The 22,246-nt window shown below is 48.5% G+C and overlaps 1 protein-coding gene across 2 annotated transcripts in view; it reads left to right on the plus strand.

Moving 5' to 3' along the window:
- The window catches only part of LOC132575182 (aspartyl/asparaginyl beta-hydroxylase-like), a 172,213-nt gene that overhangs the window by 59,924 nt on the left and 90,043 nt on the right, over positions 1-22,246 (plus strand). The gene's annotated exons all lie outside the window — the stretch shown is intronic.

Here is a 22,246-nt window from a genome sequence, read left to right on the forward strand (position 1 = left end):
GTGGTGTTGGGCCACTTTTTCTGTCTCTCCCTCTCTCATTGTTACCTGGCCGGGTCAGAGAAGGATGCCTGCACACGCACACAAGAGCACCCACAGGCTCTCGCGCTTCAAAGACAGCCCCCCCCGCCCCCAACCCTGGAAAGCAGCATGTGCGGAGAGGAGCCACTGGTTTTCGTGAGGCTTTTTTCCCTTTTTAAAAATGCCAGCTGGGAGGCCGCTCATCGCTTTAGATGCGTCAGCTTCTCTCCCCACCAGCCAGCAGGCCAAAGGATGCAGGGAGTCAAGGTGCAAATAAAAAGGGGGGGGGGAGGAGCCATCTTTGCAATATTTTTTTAAAGTAGAAATCCTCCCTGCCCTGGATAATATCTTTTTACTGCGTTTTCCCATCCTCCATCTCTGGGGCAAAATTGGAAGCTGGAGAAATGGGAGACCATCTGCAATAAGGGCATTTACAGCCGAAGCGATACAGGGGAGGGAAGGGGGGAATGATCGTTGGTGGAAACTGGGGGTGGGGGGAGCACATCTCTGCCTGCGTGCAGCTACAGTCACAGACAAACACACCTGGCCAGCAGATCTCTTGCCTCTCCCCCTCCCCGTACAAACAGAGAACGACAGACGGAGCCTGTAAGCAAATGCAAGTCTGGTTTGCCCACCAGCAAAAAAAGGGAGAAAGGCTCGAAGAGCATCCACGGCCCCTTTCTCCTGCTGAATGAAAACTGCCCCCTTATTCTCCCCCGAAGCGAGAGCTGCAAGGCAGCGAATCCCTAGGAACAGGAGACAGAAGGTCGCTAAATACCGTAATGTATAGGTGGTTGCTTTGGGTTTTCGTTTCAAGGCTGCAAAGACAGCAGCCAGAGAGCGAGCAACCACAGAACTCAGAAAGGGCTTACTTCCAAGTAAGCATGCAAAGGATCGGGCTTGCACAGCACCTTTTCCCTCCACAGCAAAAGACAGCCTCTTGCCCCGTGACCCGTCCCTTGTGCTTTGGATCTACCGTATTTCCCCGAAAATAAGACCTACCCAAAAAATAAGCCCATCACAAATGCATAGAAATCCTGCTAGGGCTTATTTTTTGGGAAGGTCTTATTTTTGGGGAAATACGGTATCCCAACTGAAGTGCACCCGGCGTACAAGACGACCCCCCCACTTGGAGGCATGTTTTTCTGGGCCAAAAAGTCGTCTTATACGCCAGCAAATACGGTAGTTAAATTTCCTTTTGGGCTCTCTATTTCAACCCAAAGCATTTCTAGAAGGGAATCTAATTCTCTTACCTCAGTCTTGCTGGACCGTATACCCTCTCTGACATACAGAGCCACCTCACCTCCAACCCTTCGCTACCTATCCTTCCGATATAACTTATATCCAGGAATCACCATGTCCCACTGATTCTCCTCATTCCACCAAGTTTCTGAAATTCCCACAATGTCTATGTTTTCTCCCAACACTAAACATTCCAACTCACCAATTTTACTTCGAATGCTTCTTGCATTTGCATACAAACATCTATAATTTCCCAGGCAAGCTAGGCCCGCAACCTTCCTCCTGCCGCCTCGAGACTCTGGCAGACAGTCCATACCGTTTGTCACCATCACAGTGGACAACTCTGATCCGTTACCCGGTAGAAAAGTAACAGCTAACCCTTCATCTCTTTGAGATGAGTCCTCCCGAACCAGAGACATTTCATCTCCTGTCGGCTTTCCCCCAAGATTTAGTTTAAAAACTGCTCTGCCACCTTTTTGATTTTAAGCGCCAGCAACCTGGTTCCATCTGGGGACAAGTGGAAACCATCTTTTTTGTACAGCTCCTGCTTGTTCCAGAAAGCATCCCAGTGCCTAACAGACTTAAACCCTTCCTCCTTACACCATCGTCTCATCCACATGTTGAGACTTCTAATTTGTGCCTGTCTCTCCAGCCCTGCACGTGGAACAGGTAGCCTCCCGGCCCCAAAGATCGACGGTATTGAATGTGTTGGCCTTGTGTTGGATGTCGGGGAGAGGTTGGCGATCTGGCTGGTGTACCGTCCGCCTAACGCACCGGCCAGCGCCTTACCATCCCTGATGGAGGCGGTGTCCGGCTGGGCGTTGGAGTACCCAAGGCTCCTGGTCCTGGGTGACTTCAATGTCCACACCGATGACGCGGCTTCCATTCAGGCGATGGACCTAGTGTCTTCCATGGCGACACTGGGACTCTCCCAATTTGTTACGACTCCCACGCATCAGGCTGGGCACACATTAGATCTGATCTTTGCGGCCGGGATTAAAGTGAACGAAATCGCAACAGAGGCGATTCCATGGTCAGATCACTTAGCCCTCAAGGCTCGTATGGAAACGCTACCACAACCCTGTAAGGGCGGAGAGCCTATTTTGGCTCGCCCGCGGAGCCTGATGGACCCGGAACGGTTCCAAACAGCTCTTCGGGATCCTTGGCCCCCTTGCGATTCCCTTGATGCCCTGGTTGATGCCTGGCAAGATCGGCTATCTGGGGCAATCAACGAGATCGCACCCCGACGTCCTCTGCGCCCTCGTTCAAGGCTGGCTCCCTGGTATACCCTGGAGCTACGCCGGTTGAAACAAGGACTCCGACGACTAGAGAGGCAGTGGCGGCGCACTCGTGGCGAAGCGGCGAGAACATCCTACAGAACGTTTATGAGGTCGTATGAGATGGCAGTCAAGGCCGCGAAGAAGAAGTACTTCGCGGCCAAGATTGCGTCTGCAAATTCGCGCCCGGCACAATTGTTTAAAATAATTGGACACTTAACTACACTGCCCCAGGGCAGACCAAATGTTAGAGAATTAGAAATAGGCTGTGAGGCTTTTGCGAAATTTTTTGCAGACAAAATCACGTCGCTCCGCCAGGACCTGCCCATCACCTTAGATACAGTACATGAGCCCGAGGCCCCATGCCTGTCTTCTGATCTAACTCTGGATCACTTCGACCCGCTCAACCTGGAGGAAGTTGACGGAATTCTCTCCTCTGCGCACCCTACAACTTGCGATCTGGACCCATGCCCCTCCTGGCTAATTAAATCCTGCCTGAGGGAGCTTGAATGTCCTCTACAGGACATCATAAATAGATCCCTCTTGGAGGGGCGCTTTCCATCATCCCTGAAAGAGGCTTTGGTCCGACCCCTCTTGAAAAAAAGTACAGCAGACCCGGCCGAATTGGCAAACTACCGACCGGTCTCTAATTTACCGTTTTTAGGTAAAATAATAGAGAGGGCAGTGGCGTCGCAGTTGCAGAGCTTTCTGGATGACGCTTCCATCCTAGACCCTTGCCAGTCCGGCTTTCGCCCGGGTTATGAGACGGAGACAGTACTGGTCGCCCTGGTAGATGATCTCCAACGGCATCTGGATCGGGGCGGTGTGGCGGTGCTGATGTTGTTAGATCTGTCGGCCGCGTTCGACACGGTCGACCATCGGCTACTGACCCGCCGCCTCGCCGATATAGGGGTGAGGGGGTCTGCCTTACAATGGCTCTCCTCCTTCCTCGAGAATTGGGGACAAAGGGTGGCAATTGGTGGCGAGCGGTCCCGGAGCCGCACACTGGATTGTGGAGTGCCTCAGGGGGCAGTTCTCTCACCAATATTATTCAATATCTATATGCGCCCTCTTGCCCAGATTGCCAGGAGATATGGACTTGGGTGCCATCAATATGCAGATGACACCCAACTCTATCTGCTGATGGACGGGCGGCCTGACTGTGTCCCTGAGAATTTAGACCGGGCCTTGCAGGATATGGCAACGTGGTTGAGGGAGAGTGGGCTGAAATTGAATCCAGCGAAGACAGAAGTCCTTTGTCTGGGTCGGGGCGCCCGGGAAGGGGAAATACCTCTGGCAGTCTTCGACGGGTTAGGAGTCTGGGAGTTCTACTGGAGCCTTCATTATCAATGGAGGCCCAGATAGCAGCCACTGCCAAGTCAGCCTTTTTCCATTTGAGGCGGGCAAGGCAGTTGGCTCCCTTCCTAGAGCGCCAAGACCTGGCAACGGTACTTCATGCAACGGTCACCTCGAGACTGGATTACTGTAATGCCCTCTACATGGGGCTGCCTCTGTACCGAACCCGGAGGCTGCAGCTGGTGCAGAACGCAGCGGCCAGACTGTAGCTGGGGCTCCCTAAATGGGAGCACATACGGCCTGGGCTGCGCGAGCTGCACTGGCTGCCGGTTATATTCCGGGTTCGTTACAAAGTGCTGGTCATTACCTTTAAAGCCCTATATGGTCGAGGACCTGTCTACCTTAGGGACCGTCTTTCCCCATATGAACCCCAGAGAGCACTGAGGTCAGCTGGAAAAAACTTGTTGACCACCCCCGGACCAAGAGAGGTGAAGCTGCAATGCACCCGCAATCGGGCCTTCTCCTCTGTAGCCCCGAACCTATGGAACCAACTTCCAGAGGAAATGCGGGCCCTGCGGGACCTTGATCAATTCCGCAGGGCCTGCAAAACTTTCCTCTTTCGACTGGCTTTCGCTGACGAAGAAAGTAGTTGCTAATGATTACTGCCATCATAAAAAAGAACAAGCAGCATTAGCACTTTTATTATTAATTATTAATTAATTTTAAATTTATCAGAATTTTAATGTTAAATGTAACTTTGTTTTTTGTATAACTGAATGATGTTGTTAGCCGCCCTGAGCCTGCTCCGGTGGGGAGGGCGGGATATAAATAAAATTACCTACCTACCTACCTACCTACCTGAGAAGGCTACCTTGGAGGTCCTGGCCTTAAGTCTCCCGCCTAGCAGCCTAAATTTTTCCTCCAGGACCTCACGACTGCATTTCCCCACATCGTTGGTGCCAACATGCACCACGACCTCTGGCTCCTCCTCAGCACTATCAGCCTATCTAGTACACGCGTAATGTCCGCTACCTTCGCACCAGGCAGGCAAATCACAATACGGTCAGTACGCGGTTTTGCCACCCAGCTGTCTACTTGCCTAAGGATCAAATCACCAACTACCAAGACCCCTCCTCTCTCCCCGCTCAGGGATGGTTCCTTGGCGCGAAAGGATTCCCGCTCACCAACTGAAGAAGAGGTCCCTTTTGAGGCCGCATTCCCCTTATCCTCAGCACGGTGCCCTGTTTCTTCTTGACCCTCAATCTCCCTGGCAGGAACGAGGCTGCCACGTTCAGAGCAGGGCTCATCTAGTACACCCCCGAGAGTCTTTCCTGAGTGCCTAACTGACTGCCTCTGCTTCTTCAGGTCAGTCACCTTGGCCTCAAGGGTATGAACTCGTTCCCTGAGGACCAGGAACTCCTTGCATCGAGCACACACCCAAGACTTCTGTCCTGTGGGCAGATAGTCATACATGTGGCGCTCAGTGCAAAACACTGGAAAGCCCCCACCCCCTGCTGGCATTCTACCTTCATGATAGCTTTTTTCAAAAATATACAATCCCCTTTAAATCCTGTTTGTTTATGTGGCTCCCTTTCTGGAGGGTCAACTTATCTTATTGGGAGCACAAGGAAATTAGGGATCTGGGTTCTTGGTCCTTACAGAGCCCCCAGGCTAAGAGCCACAGGCCAAGAGCCCTTTAACTCTCTGGCAAGGCGCAGCTTAACAATGCAAAGAGAGTGGGGAACACAGCCACTCCTAATCTATCATCACCAATCACCTTCAGTCACCTTCACCTTCAGCCCACTCAGCCAAACACACAGCAGTTCCCCAGCAACCACAACTCAGAATTTTCAGCAGTCACCAAACTCAGGAATTCTCAGCAACTTCCCCAGATGTCTCAGCTTACCTCAGAGTTGCTCTGCTCTCCCTCAGACCTCTCTGAAGTACTATATATATATATATATATATATATATATATATATATATATATATATATGTAGCAGAGTTGACAGGAAATAAATATTATTTTAAAACCAGCTAAGGGAAATTACTGGCTTTGATTGTTTCTAAAAAAAAAAGAAAGGAGGGATGTGGATGATTTCCTTCAAGGCAGACTTTCATAAGACTCCTGTGTCCTTTAAATTGGTGTCCTATAACAGGCTTATTACAGCATTCATTGGTCTTTGACTGTATTAAACTTTCATTCATTCATTCAGTATTTCAGTTCAATTATGTTTGGGTGGTTTAGCTCTTAAACATCAACGGTAGAATCTAAAGGAGACGTTAGCCATGTATAAAGTGGTTGCTCACATCTGCATATAACTTTGTTGAAAATTGTTGCGTGTAATAAGGAAATCAGGCCTGAAGGACACTGCAATGAGTTGTTAGCTTATGGTCGCTTGTCTGTGTAGTATTATTTTAATTAAACCCTTTTAAAAAAATTATTATTGTTCACATGGTAAACCTACATCCTTAGCTAACAAGAATTATATACTCTTAATTTGTGTGTGTTTACATTTTTCAAAGTACAGCAGTGAATCAGTACACATTCCCCTGTAGAAGTTGGTAATGCATTTTGCTTTTTATGTGTTAATAATGACAATACTTATATTGCCTTTTTAGCATTCAAAATGCTGCACACAGCCTTCAGGATAGTTTTATATTTTGCAACAAAGCAGGAGAAGAAATGAGGGCAGACAGTATCCATTTGTGTTTGTAACAGTATTTTACATAGTAATATAAGCAGAAGAAAAGTTCCACTCTCATATTTTAATAATCATGGTAGAGAAGTAAGCTTGACTCTGAGTGGTGCTTGGCTGAAAATGCTTCAGATTATATTTTTAAATATATGGGTTTTTAAAAAACAGAAAAGGATGTGAAATATCTTTCAGCACATAGATTATGGAGCACAGAATCATACTTATATCATTTAATGATTCCCTAGACAAACTGAATTGCTAAAATTATTCAGGGGAGGGGGAGAGTGAGAGCCAGACTTTAAAGACTAACAGTTTATTCCACATATGTTTTCATGAGTCAGAGCTCATTTCTTAAGATGCAGGAAGTGAAGAAGTAAGATGCATCTGAGTAGCTTTGATTCATGAAACTTTGTGCTGGAATTGTTAGTCTTCAAGTAAGCTATTGGACCCCTGTTTCCTGGTTAATTTGATACAGCAGTCTAACACATTTATCTCTCAGGAACTTTTTTACATGGTAGGGAGAAAGGGGACAATGCTAACAGCACTTTGTAATTATCATTTTAATTAGTTGACTATAATTATTTTTCAAGCTTAGTTTTTAAAGTATATCAGTATATTGTTGATAACTTAAATGGTTGGTAGTGACTGATTATTTAATTTTCCTTTCATTATTTTATGTTATAATTTTATACAAATGCATATGCAGACACACTATATGATTGCCAATCCCCAGTTGAGGGTAGGGAATCCCCTGGTTTGGAGGCCTTCTCCCTGCTCCAGGGTTATCAGAAAGTGGAGGGGTGGGTTGAATTCCATTATACCCTGTGGAGACCGGTCCCCATATAGTATAATAGAGAATCAATCTGTAGGTTTCTGAGGCTTGGGAGAGGGGTGTTTTTTGAGGTAAAGGCACCAGATTTTTAGCATAGCTATCTGGTGCCTCTCCTCAGAACCACCACCACCACCCCAGTTTAAAAAAGACTGGACCAGGGAGTCCAGTACTATGAGCCCCAAAAGAAGGTGCTCCCATACTCTATTATTATTTCAATGAAGGCAAGACATTTAAAAGGAACACAGTCCCTTTAAATGTGGTAGCCAGAGCTCCCTTTAGAGTTCACTCATGCTTGTTACAACCTTGCTCCTGGCTCCACCCCCAAAGTCCCCAGATATTTCCTGAGTTGGATCTGGCAACCCTAAGACACAGGCATCCTTTTCCTTATGGTATGGCATGTCCAAGGAACATAATCTAAATGAGGGCATGTGAATGAAGCGTCAGGCCTGGGCAGACAGGCAGGATTCTATTCTCAAAAGAAGGTTTACTACTGCTTTCCAAGTGCACTCATGATTTTTTTACAAATATGTGAATGGATGCCATTTTCCTGTATGGGAGAACACATTGGACACATTGGGCACTGTCACAGTGAAGGGAAAACCTGTCCTTCACCCTAATCACTGGGTGGTATAACCTTCACTGATATGGATATTCTTTCTCTACACATACCAGCCATTATAACAGTTGGCTTTTTCCTAGTGTGTGTATTGTCTGTCTGTATATTTATGAAATAAATTCCAATTTCTTGTATAAGTTTAGCACAAAAAAGGGCTGTCCTTCCTTCTTCCACAGATAGCAACTTTGTAATTAATTATTTTGGTTCTAATAAAAGATTTCTACCCAATTAGATATTGTCACAAAGTTGCATAACATTATTAAATATTATTTCTAAAATAATTTGTGTCTTGGTTGGTCCTCTAATTTAGATTTCCCCTTATTTTTTCAGATACTTAAAGCTTCAAAAAGACTGTCCCTACAGCAAGAGGACCAGCCTAAACCATACTCCACAAAAGGGGAGCAGATGCTTGTTAGAGACCTTTTACGATGTAATTAACCAAACAGTTCAGAAACTTGGGGAACAAACACTAAAGGCATTTTCACAAGTGATGTTAACAAAGCTCTTGGCTGGAATGCATCTCTTGTGAATGTTGTTAGTATGGTATACAAAGCAATAGAAAACCATTTTTAAATTGAATGGATATTCTAGTCAATGTAGATTTTAACCTCCTATTGATACAATAATTTTTTTAAAGTCTTCTGTGAAACAGTCTAAGAACTGAGAATGTGTAGCTCTTGTGACATATTAGTATACCTTTAGCATCCATTTAGAATTTAATATACATTCTTATTTTCTTGTCATATTTAGTATACAAGATGATTTTATTTTCTCCTTAGATCAAGCAGTTTGTTAAATATTTTGTATGTCATAATTGTTGATATGATATTTATAATGTAGCAGTAAATGATTTGAGAATTTTTAATATATATATATCTGTGGATACATTAAAATTTGGATGCAGTTAAGTTCACAAAGCTTAAGAACAGGATAAAGTAACTTCTGGGAATATTTTCATTTATTGTATTGAACACTAACTAGGAAAATAGAGCTGTGAAATTTTGACTTGGACCTATTCATACATTTGTTTTGTAGGCTATTTTTCTGTTTGAACTTCAACTCACTTTAAACTATGTTCAGTGCAACAGATACAGGGAAAAACAAATAGTTAATCATGGCTATATAATAGATTACTGGTTTTTTTTTCTGGCTCACTCTTCTCATAATGACCATTGAAAAAGCAAACTTTGATGATTTCAGTAGCATTCTAGAGTTGGGCTCTGTTTAAACTGAAATGTCCCTGTAATCCATAATGGCTCAATGGGAGGTTTTTCTTTTTTGTTCATGGGCCAGGTGATATAGAAACAGTTTCAGTGAACTTTAAATCAACAAACCACTGCAATTAAATCTGCATACATATGCATCCCTGCAACCACTTGCTCAAAAGTGGTCCTCTCTCAAATGTGATACTCTAAATCTAGTGATTTTAAGTTGCAGCTGTTCTCAGAATTTGATTGGGAGAAGAGCGGGATATAGGTATTTTCAGGGGAGGGTTTCTGGATAAAGAGGTGCCAGAACTCTTAAGAGGAAAATGAAGTCAAAACTCACAGGTGCCCCTCGTGAACTTTTAAACATTTTTTTTGAGAATTTTGTTTCTACAAGGAGGTTTGGGAACTCCATTCCACTGCTTTCCCCCAGGGGAAAAAAAACCCTGGGTATTTTAAATAAGTTAATGTTAACTTACATACTTGACCAAAAATAATAGACATAAATTGAAGACAGTGTTGATTACTGAAGCTCTTATTTTGATCATCTATGAAGATAAACTTCAACAAAGGTGGTGTGTTAGTTAACTGTTGCATGATGCTGTTCCATTGATTTGTGCCCTCTAGTTCAGGCCACATTAATTAATTTTATTCTCTTTTGGCTCAGGAATAGTTTGTGTGATAATGCTTGTAGAAACAAAAGTACAGCTTCAGCTTAAATTGAGAAATTTGTAGGAATCCTAACATAATATTCAGTCTACAACATACTTTAAGAGCAGCTTGAATTACCATTGAAGTCGAGTTGTTTTTGAAGTTTGTAGAATGTTTTTCTTGTGAACTGAAGACAATGCTTAAACTTAAAGGATTTTTTTTTTAAAAAAACCCTAAAATTAGATACAGCGAGAGGAAATTGTGTTCTATTAATTGTGCATGGGAGTTCAAGGTTTTAATAAGAGTTCTGCAAAGTGTGTGTATATCTCATACTTCTGTGGGATGATTCTTCCCTGCATTGGTGCCCATCTGTGCACAAAAATATTTCCATAGGGCATAAAAAAGCCATGTTTTCCCTTCTTTCTTAAGTACATAGGCACTGCTCAAGACTGTTATTGGAAATTGGAAGCCTGTCTGTGCCTCCTGTATCCCTATTCAGCATTCTCTTGCTGCTTAATCCTTAGGCTGGAGAGGGGGATATGGAAGATATGCACAGTGGAGGGATCATATGATAGTTATTAGGCAGGGTCATAGTTCAGAGATACAGCATTTACTTCATATGTTGCAGGTACTGGGTTCATTCCCTGACAGTCTTTTTGTTCAGGAATAGTGTGTGTTAATGCTTGTTCTGCTGTGTTGTACAAATCCATGTGAGCAGGGAAGGGTCATTCCGTATGAATTTACACTATCAGGAAGCAATACTCTTCTAAATCTATTGATGCAAATGGAGACAAAGTATTATTATTTGTGGAAAATTGTGTGTTTCTGATGACAGAGCAATACTTTTTTATACGGCCATCCTTTTAAGGACACTTGAGTGAAAAATAAAATTGTGTTTGGCTAAATGAACTGTTTTGTACACTGATAATCTATTTTTAAAATACTGTAATAAAAATATTTCTATGCTGTGATCAGATTTTAAAAATGCTTATAATGATAGGATTTTATGATATTCATGTTTACAAAAGTGTGCCATGGTGGGCCGGGTTCAGGGGACTTGATGTACTTTTCTTCTGTCTTAATGTTTGGCTGCAATAAAAATACAGAAGAACATTTTCATTGACTGAGTAATTATTTCCTGATATACAGACCTCCATTTCCTTTTTACCATTTTGTAATGTTTAGTATTTTTATCATAGAGGATGTGGATGCAGAAATATGGCTTGCCGTTTTTGTGTTTAATTTAATTTTTTAATTTATATCCCGCCCTCTCCCGCAAGTGGGCTCAGGGCGGCTTACAACAAAAGTGTAACATACTTAACAATTAAAATATAAAACATCATAAAAGCATACAGCATAAAAATCTGAGGGCAGTGCAACGTATCAACCAACAGGCAATCAATATTGGCTTTATTGTGCATTTGTTATCAATTGGTCAAATTTTAGGGTTTTTTTGTTTTGTTTTGAGATTTTTTTTCTATTGAGTTTTATCCAATGATCTTGGAAACTATTGTAGCATCAAACAAGACAGACAAATCTCTTCTTTGGGGGATCACATACATTGACAACATCCTTAGATTACTTACAATTCTGATAGAGCAATTCTGCCGCGTGATCACAGCGGTGCTAGTTTATTCCTTAAGGTCTTAAATAATGCAGTGGTCAGCACACAAAGTAACTGGGTTTGTAATGTTTTCTGTTTGTAACCAGGGTGGTTTCTATAGTGATGATGTTGCGTTGGTCAGTGGCAGCATTGTGTGGAGGGAGAGACACAATGATGGACAGGGCCACCAGAACCAATTGGGCCATGTGGCGAGCAGGGTGGATATCAGTGTTCATCTCAGGTAGGGAGCAGAGTGTCACGGCTGGGGCCGGGTCAGGCAAAGTCCAGAGGCAGTCCGAGGTCTGTAGCCGGTAAGCAGGAGGGTCCGAGGCGCCAAATCCGAATCACTGTAGAAGTATCGCAGGTCTGAGGTCCAGAAGCCGAGGTCAGGGAGTCCAGAAGTCCAAAGCCAAAGTCAGGGAGTCAGGAACCAAAGTCAAGCCGGAGTGGATGCTAGAATGTCAGGGAGATGACTAGTTGCTTCCACAAAGCTTCCTCCCAAAGCCCACAGCTATATAGCCCTCTGCTGGCTGTTGCCCGTTTGGGCTAATTGCTGGCTCAGGGAGGCAGCCAGGATCCTGTTACCACTCAAGCATCCTTGCTCTTAGAAGGGCCAGAATCCTCTCAGAACTCAGGGCTCAGGGAGCGTCTTGCTTGTGAGCGTGCCGCCCTCCTCCGATCCCTGAGGTCCTGCCGGAGGCGGTCACGCACACGAGCCACCCGAGAGGGCGAGGCAGGGGGGCTGGGATCTTCTCCAGCAGGAGGCAGGGACACTGGTGCAGGTGGCAGGGGCACAGTTTCCTCATCAGACTCAACTTCCTCTGAAGGGTCCCCAGCACCCATGACACTATCCCCCCCCCAGGGCCCCCCTCCGTCGAGGGACCTGGAAGGTCGGGGTGGTCGTTGTGGAACTGGTGCACCAAGTCCGGGGCATGAAGATTGTCCTCGGGCTCCCAAGACCGGTCTTCTGGGCCGTATCCCTCCCAGTCCACCAGGTACTGGAGGCTTCCACGATGGTACCGGGAGTCCAGGATCTGGCGCACCTCATATTCTTCCTCGTCATCCACCAACACTGGTGGTGGCGGCGGTGGGGAAGGAGTCCGAGCTGGGTCAGGGGGTGCAGCCGGAACAAGGAGGGAGCGATGAAACACGGGGTGAATGCGGAGGTGGGGTGGCAACTGGAGCCTGAAGGCGACGGGGTTTATTTGTTCAACGACGGGGTAGGGTCCAATGAACCGTGCATCCAGCTTGTGAGACCGACCAGGCCGGCGCAGGTAGCGAGTTGAGAGCCACACCTGATCCCCCGGCTGCACTGGAGGGCCTTCTTGCCTCTTTCGGTCCGCAGCCCGTTTATATGCCTCCTTGGCTTGCTGTAGCTGCTCTCGGAGCAAGTCTTGGCTGGCACGGAGTTCTTGCAGGTAGGCATCGACGGCGGGGACATTCGTGGGTGGTAGGATCGCTGGGAAGAACCGAGGGTGGTACCCGTAGGTTGCAGCAAACGGGGTCATTTGGGTGGATGAATGGACCGCGTTGTTGTATGCAAACTCCGCTAGGGGCAATAGAGTGGTCCAGTCATCCTGCTGGTAACAGGTGTAACAGCGGAGATATTGCTCTAGCGTGGCATTGGTGCGCTCTGTCTGGCCATCTGTCTGTGGGTGGTAGGCCGAGGACAGGTGCACTCGAGTACCCAGGCTGGAATGGAGGGCTTGCCAGAACCGAGAGGAGAACTGAGGGCCCCGATCGGAGATCAGATGGGCTGGGAGTCCATGCAGACGAAAGATGTGTTGCAGGTAAAGCTGGGCCGTCTCCTGAGCTGTGGGGAGTTTCGGGCATGGAACAAAGTGGGCCATCTTGGTAAATAGGTCGACGACCACCCAGATACAAGTCTGACCCTTGGAGTGTGGAAGTTCCGTGCTCTCAGTTCAAAGTACAGCCGACACTGTGCTAGGAAGGCAGGAAATTCTTCCACGGCACCCCCAAATCTGTCAGGTGGGGGAACTGGGCACTTGGCTGGAGCACTGGCCGCAGGTTGTTGCTGCAAGTGCACTACTGCCTGTGTTAGCTGCTGTACCTGGGCTTGGAGCGCAGCCAGTAGTTCTGTGGTTTCACTTGCTTCAGCATCCATCCTGTGGAGTGGGTGTTTGTCGGTGGAAGCAATCTGTCACGGCTGGGGCCGGGTCAGGCAAAGTCCAGAGGCAGTCCGAGGTCTGTAGCCGGTAAGCAGGAGGGTCCGAGGCGCCAAATCCGAATCACTGTAGAAGTATCGCAGGTCTGAGGTCCAGAAGCCGAGGTCAGGGAGTCCAGAAGTCCAAAGCCAAAGTCAGGGAGTCAGGAACCAAAGTCAAGCCGGAGTGGATGCTAGAATGTCAGGGAGATGACTAGTTGCTTCCACAAAGCTTCCTCCCAAAGCCCACAGCTATATAGCCCTCTGCTGGCTGTTGCCCGTTTGGGCTAATTGCTGGCTCAGGGAGGCAGCCAGGATCCTGTTACCACTCAAGCATCCTTGCTCTTAGAAGGGCCAGAATCCTCTCAGAACTCAGGGCTCAGGGAGCGTCTTGCTTGTGAGCGTGCCGCCCTCCTCCGATCCCTGAGGTCCTGCCGGAGGCGGTCACGCACACGAGCCACCCGAGAGGGCGAGGCAGGGGGGCTGGGATCTTCTCCAGCAGGAGGCAGGGACACTGGTGCAGGTGGCAGGGGCACAGTTTCCTCATCAGACTCAACTTCCTCTGAAGGGTCCCCAGCACCCATGACACAGAGGGGGTGGACCACAGGAGTTCTGCTTGTTTTCAGGCACACCCACCCACTTAAAAGAGCCAGCTCCTGTCAGCAGATCTGGGCACCTGATAGTGGGGAAGGGGTTTGCGCTGTCTGTTGGTGAGGGCACTCCCGCACCACCTCTGCTAGTTAGCAGGGTGGAAGAGGGGGCCACCGGGGTAGGCTCAGATGTGGGGGCATGCAGTACCACTCTTGAATCGCTCAATTCCCTCCTCAATGGAGCAGAGATAATCTTGAACTGGAATGACCATCATTCCAGTTTGGGCTCTGTCATTCCTGTTCCAGAGCAATCAGTGCCCAAAAGCTATCATTCCAAATCTATTCTGTATTCCTCATTACTTTCATGTATAGTGATGTATTGCAATAGAAACCATGCAGGTTATTTGTCCGTCCTGCATGTCAGGATGCCCAATGGGCATACTCCCCCCCCCCCCCGCATCTTACATTTTGTTTTGCTTGATGCTTACACAAATGCAGGCAAACTTGTTTGGCTGACTGCTTGTTTTCATCTTGGATTTTAAAAAGCCAAATATAATGCAAAAAGAGAGAGCTGGTCCACATTCTGTGCTTTGAGTTCCCTACAAGTGGTATCTGAGGGCAGACTGTGTGTGGAGTTCTGCACTTCTTTTTCCAGGTGGCTTCTTTAAACAGTGCAGGAGGAGGAACAGGGAAAGCCGATCGGATGGAGGGGCTTCCTTCATATATGATGACACTTCCCCCCCCCCCCCCGCCCCGCTTTTATCTCTGTTAGAGGAAAGCACATCTCTACATCTTTCCCAATCAGCAAGGGTAAAAGCAATTTGGGGTGGTAACTTCCAGTTAGCAAATGGTGGTGAAGGGAAAGGGCTTAAATTATACTTCTGTCGTGCCCTAGTCTCCCTCTTTAAACTGCAGCATAAATAGCTGAACTCTGTTAAAACCAATTGTTGTGATAAAGAATCATGAAACTTCCTAAAGTTCTGCCTGTATAGAATTCAAAACTTGTGGCTGTCACAGGTAACTTCTAGATTCTGATTGTGTAGTATCCCAAGCATTGACAGGACTTCAGAATCCTAGAACACTCACTTGGGCAAATTGTTATTATTTAGCCTATTTCATAGAATTATTGTGAGACTAAAATCCTTCCCTGAGTTTAAGGGTAAGTAAAATACAGATCTACTTAAATAGAGATGGATCCACAGCACTGACAGCTGACACATGGACAGGGGTATGTTGCCACATGGAAAGTACTGAGAGGAGTATACAGAGTTTTGAGGGGTAGTGAGAAGTGGCATCCCTTTCATGAATTGTCCATGCGTTTTGCTGAGAACATTGTTATATGCAGATGGGTCACCCAGCTAACTGAAGTTGTGCAATTTTTGATTCAGCTTTAGAATGTGCAGCAAGAGGACAGATCTTCGTGGTCTCTGTGCATCACACTGATGGGAGTAAGGCGCCTGCGCCGATCTCGACCGGTAAACTCAAAAGTTGTGGATTTCCGCGCCGATGTCTCAGTGCGCATGCCCGGGAGCCCCACCGCACATGCTCACTGTGACGGGCGCGGACATTCCGCCAGTTCTCTTCTGACCGCCGCGCTGATCAGTCGATCTTTCGTGCTTCGGTCGGTGAACTTTTTTTCTCTTGTATTTGTAGGTTGTAGTTAGTTGTAGATAGTTATTACAGTTGTTAGTTAGTATAGGATTTAGCTGCTTGTTTTGGGGGCGCGCGTGGGTTGGAACGTGTAACTCCTGTTCTCCCCCCCTTCCCCGTCTTCCCGCCTTCTCGGCGTATGGAAAGGCGGTGGGGATTTTTTCGGAGGTGCTCCAAGTGCGGGAGCAAGATATCTCCACCCGACGGGTACTCGCTTTGTTTACTGTGCCTCGGGGAGCGGCATCGCCCTGACTCTTGCACACATTGTGCGAAATTCTCACGACAGACCCGGCAGAATAGGGCGGCGAGGCTCGCAGCAGCCCTCATGGAGCAGACTTTGTCTCCGAGCCGCGTGGCAGCTGAAAGGGTCGATCAACCCATCGCTACCGATCTGCCATTGACATCGACGTCATCCGTGGTCAATACCGAGCGCCCTATTTCCGACGCCGAGCGCCATACAAAACGCACTGCCTTGGCTGCCTTGTCGGAATCCTCTGTACCTGTTAAGCGGTCTAAAGAGGATAAGGGCTTGCAGGGTGAGAAGAAGAAGAAGGCGAGAAGACTGAATAAGCCAAAACTTAAATCCCTGTCTTCCACCGCTCCTGCCTCCCCTTCGGACCCGACGGGTCCGATCATTCCGCCGTTGAAGCTGTTTGCTTCTCCGACTTGCCCGATCACCTCGATGTCGATGGAGCTCGTCATCTCCTCTGATTCCGACTGGGAGATCGAGTCCGCACAACGTTCCGGTGCCGAACGGAGCCCACCGACTCGACTCCAACCCCGTCGGTCCCGTAGCCCACACTCTCAGGACCGAGAGAGAGGACCCAGGGACCGATCGTCCAGAAGCCGATCGCCTCGATGCCGGGATATCGATCCCCAGCGCCCTCCTGTGCAGATTCCCTGGGATCAGAGGCAATGGCAATACTTGTATGGGGCCTACCCCATGCAGCCATCCTTTCCGTGGCTCCCGCCTCGTCAGCTGGATTGGGATCAATCCTCCGACGCCTCCTACCAGTCCAGAACATATCGCCCACCACGCCGTCCACCTTCTGCTTCGGCATCGAATCTCCCGAGGTCAAGGACACGAGGAAAGCGGCCCAGCATAGAGCCCCACTGGAGAAACCTAAGCCTAAGCTCAAGCGTCAAGTATCGCCACCGGAACCACACATCTCTGACCAGTCAGATTCACCGGTTGGATCCCCTAGATCGCAGGACGGGTCGTCTGCTGAGGAACAGGAGGCGTCTTCACCTGGGGAACCCTCCCCTCCACAGAAGACGTCTGAGGAACAGCCTATTTCCCCGTCTGAGGACTTGAAAACTTACGGGGACCTTATCAAACGGATGGCCCAGTCGCTGTCGCTTACTACTGTGCAACCCCAGCCTGTCATTACAGACAGTGTGTTTGGCATTGTTCAGATGGACACTTCCACTGTGGTGGCTTTGCCTTTGACTAATGTCATGTTGCATACAGCTAAGACTTCTTGGGATAAGCCGGTGTCGACGCCTGTATCATCTAGGCGTCTGGATCATATGTACCGTATCCAGGAATCGGGTGCGGAGTTCTTGTACAATCACCCACGACCGAACTCAGTTGTGGTTTCGTCGTCCTCAAAGGCCAAAAAGACTCATTCTACCCCTCCAGATAAGGAAGGGAAGAAATTAGACAAAATGGGCAGAAGGTTATACTCTGCAGGGTCCTTGGGCGTGAAAATTGCCAACTATGCGGCCTGTGTGGGCCGATACCAATACACCCTGTGGGACCAGGTTTCGACGCTTCTTCCCGGCCTCCCAGAGCAGAGCAAGGTCGCCCTTTGCAAACTTCAGAAGGAAGGCATGCTGCTGGCTAAGCAGCAACTGAACTCTTCCAAGCACTCAGGTGACACCTGTGCGAAGACTTTAACCACCGCAATTGCCTTACGTCGCCACTCCTGGCTCCGATCTACGGCTCTCCAACATGATACTCAGGCCTATATAGAGGACTTGCCCTTCGATAGTTCTGGTCTGTTTAGTGCAACTACCGATTCGGTATTGCAAGAAATGGACAAGAGCATAAAAACATCTAGGAGCCTGGGGGTCTCCACTTCACGAGCTCAGTCCAAGCGTCAGTGGCCAAAACCCTGGAGCAGGAAGCCGTTCCCGAAGTCACCAGACCAACCATGGCGCCCTAAGTCCGCGTCGCCATTTTCTAAGCAGCCATACACTCCAAAGACAAAGTATTCTCCTCCAGCTTCCCAGTCGTCCAGACAGAAGGGGTCCAAGCAACCCAAGCAGGGCCTTTGACTGCCTTCTGGCCCTTTCCCCATCCCCTTCTTCTTCGTCGGGCCGCCCCCGCCTCTTCCCATTTCTGAAGGCATGGTCAGCCATCACCACTGACAAATGGGTCCTCGGCATAATTCAGAGGTGTTACGTTATAGAGTTTTTTCAGAACCCTCCCACCCCCACTTTCGTCACCACCAACCCCACGGACACGCTGAGAGAAGAAGTCATCTCTCTTCTTCAAAAAGATGCTATCGAGCGTGTTCCGTCAGATCAAAGCAGGCTTGGGTTTTATTCCCATTATTTTATAGTTCCAAAACGGGACGGAGGCCTGCGACCCATCATGGACCTCCGGGCTTTGAATTTATTCATCAGCTACCACAAGTTCCGGATGACATCTCTGCCGAGCATCCTTCCTCTCTTAAACCGTGGGGATTGGATGGCCACGTTGGATCTAAAAGACGCATACTTCCACGTGTCCATTCACCCTCTTCACAGAAAATTCCTTCGGTTTACGATTGGCTCCGACCACTTTCAGTATCGGGCCCTGCCTTTTGGCCTGTCTACGGCCCCCAGGGTCTTTACAAAAACCATGGTGGTGATTGCGGCCTTTCTATGGTTACAGGGGATAACCCTGTTTCCGTATATAGACAATTGGCTACTAGTCGCTCCCTCTCGGGAGACTTTGCTGCGCCACATCGCCACTACTCTTTCTCTGCTTCAAGACCTGGATCTACAGGTGAACCACAAGAAGTCTCGGCTGCAACCCTCACAAAGGGTCCAGTTCATTGGCGCCATCTTGGATTCCCGGGCCTGCAGAGCGTTCCTGCCATCCGATCGGGCGGACGACATCATCCAGTCTGTACAGTCTCTCCAGCGCTGTCCTTCGGGCACGGCGCGTCAGTTCCAGCGGCTGCTGGGCCTGATGGCCGCCACCACCTCAGTTCTAGTGTTTTCGAGGCTACGCATGCGGACGCTACAGCTCTGGTTTCTGGCGCACTTCAGGTGCAGAAGGGACTCTCCCGAGCGTCGGCTGACTCTTCCATCAGAGGTCCTGGCATCTCTCGACTGGTGGGCATGGAGAACCCATCTGATGGAAGGAGCACCCTTTCACAGAGAACCTCCGTCCCTCACGATCACCACGGACGCCTCTCTGTGGGGTTGGGGGGCGCATATGGAAGGGCTCTGTGTAGGAGACCGATGGCCTCAGTCCCTGGCACACCACCATATCAACTTCCTAGAGTTGTTAGCCATATTCCATGCAGTCCGGTCCTTCCACAGGTCCCTCAGGAACAGAACAGTGGCAGTTCTGACGGACAATACCACGGCTATGGCATATGTGAACCGGCAGGGAGGCACGGTTTCCCGCAGACTTTGTGGACTGGCTCTAGCCCTATGGAAACTGTGTATTGCTCTGAGGGTGTCGCTGGTAGCCACTCACCTCCCGGGAGACTTGAACACCCAGGCGGACTTCCTCAGTCGAGGGGGTGCTTCCATACACGAGTGGGAACTCAATTGGACGTTCCTGTGCCCTGTCTTTCTTCTGTGGGGAACACCCGAGCTCGATGTGTTCGCCACCAGGGCGAACAGGAGGTGCGCTCTTTTCTGCTGCAGGGGCAGGGCGGACCCATTGTCCCTCGGGGACGGGCTCCTCATACCTTGGACTCAACACAGGGTGTACCTCTTTCCACCCATTCCCCTGATTACCAGGGTAGTCCAGAAGATCGTCAGGGAACGGCCGGAGGGCATTCTCGTGACGCCCTGGTGGCCCAGGCAACATTGGTTTCCGCTGCTCCTTCGCCTGGCCAGCGGGGTGTTCCATCACTTCCCGCAGGCCCCAGATTTTCTGTTGCTGCATGGGGGACGGGTGGTGCATCACGACGTCCCACAGCTGAAGACAGCCTGGCGCCTCCAGTAGAACCCCTATCTGACAGGGCTCAGTTTGTGCTGCTGAATAGCAGGAAGCCTTCCACTCGTAGGGCGTACTCCTACAAGTGGGGGGTGTTTGTCCAATTCTCCTCGTCTTGAACTAGCGACCCATTGACGGCGGGCCTGCCTATCGTATTTGACTTCCTACTGTCCCTTTTGGACAAGGGGCTCTCGGTGTCCTCGGTCCACGTGTATCTCGCAGCCATTTCAGCGTATCATTCGCAGTTGGAGGGGCGTACCATTTTTGCCCACCCAGATACCAAGCGATTCCTGAGGGGTGTTGCTAGACTATACCCAGCAGTGCGGCAGCCGGCTCCGGCTTGGGATCTGACTCTGGTTCTTCAAGCCCTTTCGGGGAGACCCTTCGAGCCCATGGCTACATGCTCTCTCCAGTTGCTGACCTGGAAGACGGCTTTCCTTATAGCCATTACCTCGGCAAGGCGAGTAGGGGAGCTGGCGGCTCTGCCGTGCGACCCCCCTTATCTCTGTTTCTCCGAGGACGGAGTGTTCCTGCGGCCCAACAACACCTTCCTTCCTAAGGTGGTTTCGGCATTCCATCTCAACCTGGAAACGTGCTTACCGGTCTTTTTCCCTAATCCGACTACCAATGATGAGCGTAGATTGCACACCCTGGACGTGAAGCGGGCGCTGGCATTTTACCTGCATCGCATGCAGTCATTTAGAAAGGACTCTAGGCTTTTTGTGTCCTATGTCCAGCCTTCTCTTGGGCGAAGGATTTCGGCCCAGAGGTTGTCCAAATGGATAACGGAGACTATCAAACTTTGTTACCTATTGTACAAGAGACCCTTGCCCGGGCCCATCAGGGCGCACTCCACTCGAGCGATGGCGACGTCGGCTGCCTTCATGAAGGGCGTCCCGCTGCAGGACATCTGTAGAGCCGCTACTTGGTCTTCCGGGCACACCTTCGTGCGCCATTATGCGTTGGACTTGCGAGGGCGCAGTGAATCTGCCGTGGGCCGAGCGGTGTTGCAGTCTGCTTCCTGTTGATGGACCGTTGCTCCCGCCTCCAGGTATGGCCTTGGCTTGCTAGTCTCCCATCAGTGTGATGCACAGAGACCACGAAGAAGATAAACAGGTTTCCTACCTGTAACTGATGATCTTCGAGTGGTCATCTGTGCAGTCACACTCCCCGCCCTCCTTCCCCGCTGCGGCCGGTCCATCTCTGGGCTGACGTGGCGGTCAGAAAAAACTGGCGGGATGTCCTCGCCCGTCGCAGTGCGCATGCGCGGTGGGGCTCCCGGGCATGCGCACTGAGATGTCGGCGCGGAAATCCGCAGCTTTTGAGTTTACCGATCAAGATCGGCGCAGGTGCCTTACTCCCATCAGTGTGACTGCACAGATGACCACTCGAAGATCATCAGTTACAGGTAGGAAACCTGTTTTTCCTTCAGCCAGTGAATACCGTGCAGTAGCATCCAAGGTTGCACTAGGCAAGGAGTATATCAAGTCAGGAATTTGTATAAGCCCTCATATCCACATAGGGCTTTATATGAACCCATGAGGTTAGTTCAAGAAAGAGTCATAGTGATGATCAAACTATAGTCATGGAAGCAGTTGTCTGTAGGTTCTGTGTGAATATTGTGGTTTGTGCAATTAGTTCCTACACATGATCCCAACTGATTATTAGGTCCATCTGTGGCACTCAAATGTGGGCCACTGCCTGTACGAACCAAATCATGGTCTGAAACACAGGGAGTAGGCAAGTATATTGCTGAATTTTTTTTTAAATCACTGTGGGCTGACAATTCTGTATTTACTGCAGAGGTGGAAAAATGTTAATCTGTAGGGCAGAAAGAGTAAATTGAGGTTATGATTGCAGGCAAAAACCTCGTTAATCAAATACAGGCAATTGACTGAAAATATGATAATGGTCTAGAAGAGTATACGGAGAAAATCAACATATATTGCAAATAACTCTCAGCATGAGCCCTATCTGTAATATGAAGGTAATCCTACTTTCTTCCCTAGAGAGCCATATATTATCACCCCCATATTGTAAGGATTATAGTGATAAGAATATAAGAGTCTTATATAATAGTCTGTTGGACTGTTTCCAGCAGAAGGCCCACAGAAAGAGGTACAAGGCCTTCCACAATTGCTACCATCTACCAATGGATATTCAAAGGAGGTATGTTGTTTTCAGACATGGAAGTCCCATTTAGCCATTATGACTAACAGCTATTAACAGACCTTTCCT

This window comes from Heteronotia binoei, chromosome 7, assembly GCF_032191835.1.
Source record: "Heteronotia binoei isolate CCM8104 ecotype False Entrance Well chromosome 7, APGP_CSIRO_Hbin_v1, whole genome shotgun sequence".
NCBI classification, from domain to species: Eukaryota; Metazoa; Chordata; class Lepidosauria; order Squamata; family Gekkonidae; genus Heteronotia; species Heteronotia binoei.